We start from the raw sequence: 8,532 nt of genomic DNA, 5'->3' as shown, positions 1-8,532 counted from the left end.
TTTACCAACAAACTTCTCAATCAAATTCATTCCCAACAACCTTCCTCATCCTTGGCTCCGCCATATTCAGCAAGCCAACCCTCGGCTGCTCCTCCACCACCAGTGAGGCGGTCGTTGGCGCCCCCAACGCCCGTGCACACGGCACCAGCTAGTCATCATAGAGACTATGTTAAGTACGTGTCTCCTCAGCCACGCTAGCAAGCTCACTTTGTGGATCCTCACCGACATTATCCATAATTTGTGGAAGCCACATGAGAGAGCACTAGCCCTAGTTGTGATGACTAAGAACACATTGTTAGAGGAGCATCGTGAGGTCCTAAGCATCATCATGCCGCTCTAGGACCATCAACCACAAATGTAGCATCTGGTTACGATCGGTCTTTCCAACTAATCGCTAAGGCCATTGGGTGAACACCCCCTCACCGATGATATCATGAATACCTCTTGTGAGAAATTTAAGATGCCTCAGATGGAGAAATATAGGGGTGAAGGTGACCCAACTGAGCATGTCTAGAACTACTATGACATGATGACCATGTTGCAAGTTGTTAGAGGCTATCATTTGTAGGTGCTTTCCCATCAGTTTGATGGGAAATGCCAAACTATGGTGGAGTTACCTAGCAAAGAAGTCCGTCAACAGCTTTGAGTAGCCCAGTTAAAAGTTCATGCATCACTTTTTTACTGATACCAAGCAGAAGTTGCATCCCCATCTATTAATACAAATGAGGCAGGAACCCAAAGAGAGTCTAAAAGACTACATCAAGAGGTTCCAGGCTACGAGGTTGGAAGTTGATGACCCTGAGATTGCGGTCGCCATGTCTACCATCGTAGCTGGCCTACAAGCCAATGAGCTGGCTGACTTGCTTACCAAGTCACCAGCTACGAGCAACTAATGGCTAAGGCACATAGATACATGGACATGGAAGATGCCTGAGCCTATAAGAAGGCGGTCAGGGAGGCAGAGACAGCAATAGTAGCAGCAGTAACAACAACAACACCCGGAGAATCAGTGATAACACTGGTGGTTAGGTTGACAGGAGAGGCTGATCCCCTGCCAAGAAAAGACACAGCGAGGGACCCCCCTAGAGCCGACCCTAGATCAAATCGGGCTGACAGGAGGGATAAGAAGAAGGAGCCCTTTAGAAGCTGCTTCTCATAGCCCTCAACACTTCTCTCACAGAAGCGCTCTACACCATCAAGAGGAGGGGGTGGGGGCATCTCAACTCCCCCTCCTCTTATGAAGTTGAATCGTTAGTCTCGAGACACCAGACAATAGTGTCAATATCATTGAGGTCACAACCATCTTACCAATGATTGCCGAGTCCTTCAAAGAGACATTGAGGACTTGATAAAAGAGGATACTTGAAGTGGCTGGTCTCCTAGCGAGACACAAGCGAGACACAAGAGGGCCTATTCTGGGGGGAGCCGACATGAGGTCCCATTCTAGGTCACCTCATCCCCAACCACCACTAGATGTTCGACTAGCCGAACTTAGCAATAGAGGTGTCATTAACACTATCAGTGGAGGACCCATTATTGGAGGACAATCTAACAACGCTTGTAAGAAGTATGCTAGGCGAATATTACAAGTCAATTTGTGTGACAAGAAGCCTAGGACCGATAAGTCCATTTCCTTCAGCAACTCGGATTTGCAAGGTGTTGAGATGAACTCATGAACGACTTCCTCATCATCTCAGCCAGGAAATTAGCTCAGCTTTCAAGTCAAGAGGATTTTTGGTCAACATAGGAAGTTCTATGAACATCCTGTTCATCGATGCCTTCAACCAGATAGGCATCACTAAATTTGAGTTGCAACCTTGCGAGGTTTGCTCATTGGATTCACGGGGCATTCACTTTTACTAGAAGGGATGATCACTCTCCCCCTAACGGTTAGCGACGACCTTCGTCAGTCCACTATTTAGAATTTGTTTTTAGTGATGAATCTTAAGTCGACATATAATGTTATTTTTAAAGAACTGCCCTCAATAACCTACAGGCAATCCCATCCACTAGCACTAGATGGTGAATTTTTTGACTCTTGAAGGTGTCAGAATTTCCAGAAGATACCAGAAGGAGGTCATATCCTTCTATCTGCTCTCGATAAGAGGAAAAGGAGTGCTAGAGACCCTACCCATTGAGAAGACATGCCTCTAGATGAAGAAAGTATTAGAGAGAGAGAGAGAGGATGACTAACGTCGAGGATCTCCATGCGATATCGATCAACCAGGAAGGAGTGAAGAAAGTCAAGATCAAATCCTACCTTGTTGAACCCCAGCAAGGAACCATGATTGCGTTCCTATTGGCGAACACCGATGTATTTGCCTAGGGGCCTGAAGACATGCCAGGGATTCCCACCAAAGTGATGAGCCATGAGCTCTCAGTTGTCTGACATACTAAGCCGGTTCGACAAAAGAAGAGACATCTTGGCCTAAAGAGACAAAAGGCGACTGTAGATGAGGTGGACTGACTCCTTAGAGCCGGTTTCATCCGAGAAGTCCAATACCCAAAGTGGCTGTCCAACGCGATGCTAGTAAAGAAGGCCCTTAACAAGTGGAGGATGTCCATAGACTTCACTGATCTCAGCAAGACCTTCATGAAGGATAGCTACCCTATCCCTAGGATTAATCAGCTAGTCGATGAAAGTGCGAGTTATGAACTGTTGAGCTTCATGGATGTGTTCTCAGGCTACAACCAGATCCTTATAGTGGAGCATGATTAAGAAAATACCTCATTCATTACAAACCAAGGGACCTATTGCTACAAGGTGATGCCTTTTGGTCTCAGGAATGCAGGCAACACCTACCAGAGGCTGGTGAAAAATTTTTTTAAGCCTCAGATCGGCCACAACGTGGAAGCCTATGTGGAAAACATCCTAGTATAATCAAGGCAGACATCGTCCCACATATTAGATCTCGGAAGAGACCTTCTCCATTCTTCAACATTACTGAATGAAGCTTAATCTAGGCAAATGTGCTTTCAGGGTATAGTCGGGCAAGTTCCTCGAGTTCATGATCACCCAGAGATATATTGAGATCAATCCTGAGAAAATAGCTGCTATAGAGCAGCTATCTGAGCCCCGCACACTAAAGGATGTCTAAAGGATGAATGGGAAGATTGCGGTGTTGGGTCGCTTTCTCTTAGAATCTACCAAGAGGAGCCTCCCCTTCTTCAAAACTTTGAGAGTAAGCAAGGAGTTGAAGGAAGGCAAGAGCTGGACCCATGAATGCAACGAGGCTTTTAATGACCTCAAGAGGTACTCTGTCTTAGTTCGAGAAGAAGAGAGTATACAAAAGCTGGTATACTATGTCAGCTAGATCTTAAAGGCAGCCGAACTCAACTATCCTCTTATTGAGAAAGCTTCCTTCATCCTCATCACTTCGGCTATGAGACTTCGCCCCTATTTTTAGGCTCAAACCATCATTGTACGGACGAGTATGCCTCTGAAGAAGGCACTGGGTAGCTCCACCACCTCAGGAAGGATGGTTACATGGTTGATTGAGCTTAGTGAGTACAATGTACAGTTCAAACCGAGAACGATCATCAAATCCTAGGCCTTGGCTGACATCCTCATTGAGTCGTCCTCCCAAAATAATGAACCATCCATACCCCTTCCACTAGCCCAAACAAAGCCTTCAACTTCTCAAGCAGTCAAGGCATCTACCTCTCGAACATGACACACCCTCAAGCATGACTCTCTAGAGTTTGCATCTTGGTGGTTGCTGAAAGTGGACGAGTCCTCCGGTGAAGCTGACAACAGAGCGGGAGTGGTCCTACGTAGCCCGGATGGGTCGACACATGAACACTCCATCGCTTTTGATTTCTTAGCCTCGAACAACGAGGCCAAATATGAAGCACTTTTGGCCGGTCTTCAAGCTGCCTTGGTAGCAAACACCAAACACCTCTACATTCTTCCCGACTCCTAAATTGTGGTACACTAGGTGCATGGATATTATGCGGTCAAAGACTCAAGAATGGTCCTGTATTTAAAGGTGGTCAAGCAGCTATTGACCAACTTCATAGATTTTAGAATCGTCCAAGTCCCTCAAGCTCTCAACTCTCAGACAGACGCTTTATCCAAACTCAGGTTGACCAACTCAGGAAGCCAGACAGGACCCAAATAGATGGATACATTCAAGCATCCAAGCATCATGGAGACTCCTATATTGGTCATGCAGACCGAGACGTCTATAGAACCTTGTTGGATAGATCCAATCATTCAGTATTTGATGGGGGGGGGGCTCACCAGTGAATGCCATAGAAGCTAGGAGTTTATAAAGGAATACTCATCGATATCTCATGCTCGATAATCAGCTTTATCGAATGTCATACTCCAACAGTGGTGTGGGACCCTATCTCTGGTGTCGTGGGCTAGCAGAGGCCAGCTATATTCTTAGAGAGATTCATGAAGGGACTTGCATAAATCATATTGGGGTCGGAACTCTCACCTAGAAGGTCATTCGACAAGGGTATTATTAGGCCCACTATATTGGCTGAGTCAAGGAGACTCGTCTCTTATGCCAGAAGTGCCAATTCTTTTCAAGCATTCCGTGAGCTACAGCCACAGAGCTCACCTATATTCTGAGTCAATTCTATTTGTTCAATAGGGATTAGATTTATTGGGTCATCTCCTGACGGCCTCTAGGAAGCAAAAGTTCTTGATCGTTGCCATTGATTACTTTACTAAGTGGATCAAGGCTGAGCCCTTGGCCAAAATTGGTGAGAGCAACATCAAAAATTTTGTATAGAGATCCATTGTATGCCGATTTGGAGTTCTCCTCTCTTTCATCATGGACAATGATGCTCAATTCGACAGTAGAGGTTTTGAAGCTTTTGTGAGGAATGGAACATTAGGCTCAAATTCCCCTTAGCTATGCACCCGAAATGCAATGGGCTCGTAGTGGCTGCCAACAAATGTATCCTCCAAGCTTTAAAGAAGAAAGTGGACAAGACGGTTAGGAATTGACTTGAAAAACTACCTGGAATCTTATGGTCCTATCGTACAACTCACAAGAACTCTACTAGTGAGACCCCTTTCAAGCTAGCCTATGGAGCCAAGGCAGTAGCCCCAGTTAAAGTCAACATGCTGACAATCTAGCTGTAACATTTTGATAAAGATCTGAATTCAGAAGGAATTCAAATTAGGCTTGACCTCAATGATGAAGTACGAGATGAAGCTTTTTGATTCCAAGTCATCAACCAACAAGGCATTGTTCAGCACTACAACAACAAGGTTCGACAGTAGAGATTCAACATTGGTGATCTTGTCCTTCAAAAAACTACTTTTGACAAAGATGCAAGGTGCGACAAGTTAGCCACCAATTAGGAACAACCTTGTACAATCATTGAAGAAGTGCGTCCAGGCACTTATCGACTAAGAAGCTCAAATAGAAGTATCTTGCAACATCCCTGCAACATCGAGCATATCAAGAAATACTTTTAATAATATTGTTTGTATATGTCACATGTGATATAAATCCTTTGAGTTTTAACTCTATTTTGTTATACTCCCACAATAACCTGAATCTTTGTAAGAACACGAGATCGAGTCTTCCCTTGCTCAGTTGATAGCTCAAAATTCCTAGGCATCTGCCTAAGCCTAAGGCACGTACCAAAAGACCTTGGCATGCACCTAAGCCCAGGGCACATACCAAAAGACCTTGGCATCCACCTAAGCCCAAAGCATATACCAAAAGACCTTGACATCCACCTAACCCAGGGCACGTACCAAAAGACCTTAGCATCCACCTAAGCCCAATGCACGTACCAAAAGACCTTGGCATCCACTTTAAGTCCAAGGATGCATCCAAAAGCCTTGGTTCCCTCTCAAGATAAAACCAAGGCACGCCATACTTGGTTGACTTGAAAAGACCTTGGTATCACACAAGTAAAACCAAGGCATGCCTTCGACAAAAGACCTTGGTACCCTCTCAGGATAAAACCATAAAACCAAGGCACCCTCTGTTAGACCCTAGAGGGGGGGGGGGGGGATTAGGGTCTTATGCTAATCTAATCCGATTTAAATGCCAATTAAAATTAATTAACAAGTTATCCTAGCAAGTATGAAATACAACAATATATATGAGCTAGGATAAGCAATATACAATATGATATATCCTAGCAAAGAGGTATATAGTGAAATATATGCAAGGATATATAAACTAGCACAAGGGTGAATTAAACATAAACTAGATAGTGGGAAAAACAACAATGAGCAATTTACAAAGGCAATATGAATAATAAGCACGAATGTAAAAGTACGCCAATGCAATCACAAACAAACGATATGATCACGGAGTTCAGTCTAACCACTTGACCTACGTCTCCGCTCCTCACCTCGAGGAGATCTCCACTATCACAACCGGGTTTTCTACGTTCACCCTATAATGTTTACACCACATAATACGATTTTCTAGTTTACCGAAAACTCTACAATCAACACTCTTGCAATCCCACTCTACACCCTCTCAAGTATTGAACTAGACGTGTCTCCCTCAAGTGCTCGGTTACAACCTCTCCCTAGGTTCGTCAACCGACGCCACTCCTCTTGGGACGATCCCCGACTCTCGCCACACACTTCTCTCGGTGTACAAGTGTATTACAAAGTGAATCTCACAATAAGGCTCAATACAATAAATGTGTTCTCTACAATAGATGAGAACTCAATGTAGGCTCACTCTCTAAGTCACACAATCCCACAACTTAATTATACAATGTATGCAAATACAATAAGCTCAATGGTTGTGTGTGTACAAAGAGATAAATAAAATCAATTAAACTAAACTCAATATAAATCTAGCTTATGGAAATTATAATCAAAATAATAAATTGCTAGATGAGTTTAGAAACACTTCTCTAAAGATGACAAGAGAGTGGGAGAAGAGTGAATGCTCAAACACCAAAGGATGATCTCCACTTGCCCTTGTGAAATTTGCTTCACAAACAAAACTCTTAAACACTCTTTTAAACAAACACAAAATACCCTTAAACTTGTTTTTACAATTCTCTTGGTTAGGTGGGAGAGCTAAATGCAATGGGGTATTTATAACAACCCAAGACATCAGCCAAAACCCCAAGGAAATGACCAAAAACCCACACAAAAACAGATCTGGAAAATAGCCGTTACTGTTCAACGGTCATATTTATAAGTCGACTTATAGTCGACTTGGTATAAGTCGACTTGGTATAAAAACGTAAATCGACTTGCCAGATGAAAATAACACACAAAAATCAGCACATAAGTCGACTTGAAAAATGGCATAAGTCGACTTAGTCTAAGTCGACTTAGCAGTTCGAATAAGTCGACTTGGCAGAGAGTTTTGTTTGCACATTCCAGAGCATTTCATAAGTCGACTTGTCAACTCTGATAAGTCGACTTATAAACGTGCACATTGTCAACTCTGATAAGTCGACTTATAAACGTGCACAGGCACTGTACATGCTGAAAATCTGATTTTAAAGTGCCTTTAAAAATAACAAATAAATTCAAACGTGCACAGGCACTGTACATGCTGAAAATCTGATTTTAAAGTGCCTTTAAAAATAACAAATAAATTCAGAAAAATATAAAACTTTGGAAAATGATTTTAAACATGATAATAAACATGTTACAAATTTTTTTTTTGGAATAACACTTCCCAAAAGTGAAAACTCATCATTTTATAAAACTAGTCCAAAACATGAAAAGTAAACATACATGTTTTTGACATTTGACATAAACCATGTTTTGAAACTTTGTAAAATGATTTTATATACTTAATAAAATATGTATAAACTGATATTGAAGTCTATAAACTAATAAAAAAATATCTTATAAAAAAACACTTATATTTTGATAAAATCAACAAATACGTGTGTGTGATTAATATGAGCTTAAAGTATTAACACACAAGTATAAAACCTAAACTAAATATACCCAAGCTTGATTGATCTTCAATGTAGCTCAACTTGGTACACTTGCGGATGAAGTTTGACTTGGATCTTTAACATGAATTGCATAAGCTTCACCGACATTCCGCCAACCTCCATTGGATATCATCGTTGAAGCTCTATTCCATCCATCCTCTAACTCGTTGTTTGCCTAGAATAAATACGAAAACACAAACACTAGACAAATAACATTAGTTGTAAATTGTTTGTTAAACATCATCAAAACAAGAAGGCCAACACCCTCAACCACTCGATCAGCTTCGAATCCAAAGACCTTGGTATCATTTATAACCCAAGGTACTCTATCACCAACAAGCGAAGTAGGAGAGCGAATCATAATACTTGCCCCACTCGTATTAGAGTCACCTCAACCCAAAGAGCTAACTCATTTCAACAACCAATCTCATCATGGAGGTAAAACTATAAAGAAACAAATATGAACAAGATAAAACACAAGCATACACCTATTGAGAGGAAAAAAGTTCAAATTTTTATTCATATATCACATAATTTACATCATTTTTTACATTTATATTTATTAAAAAAAAGAGAAAGATACATTAGACTCTCATGGAGCTTGGCTCGGGTCGGGAGTAGGACTTGGAA

Source organism: Asparagus officinalis, chromosome 1 (genome assembly GCF_001876935.1).
Source record: "Asparagus officinalis chromosome 1, Aspof.V1, whole genome shotgun sequence".
In the NCBI taxonomy this organism is placed as follows: Eukaryota; Viridiplantae; Streptophyta; class Magnoliopsida; order Asparagales; family Asparagaceae; genus Asparagus; species Asparagus officinalis.
The sequence above is the reverse complement of the archived record's forward strand: the minus strand, read 5'-3'. Positions refer to the sequence as shown.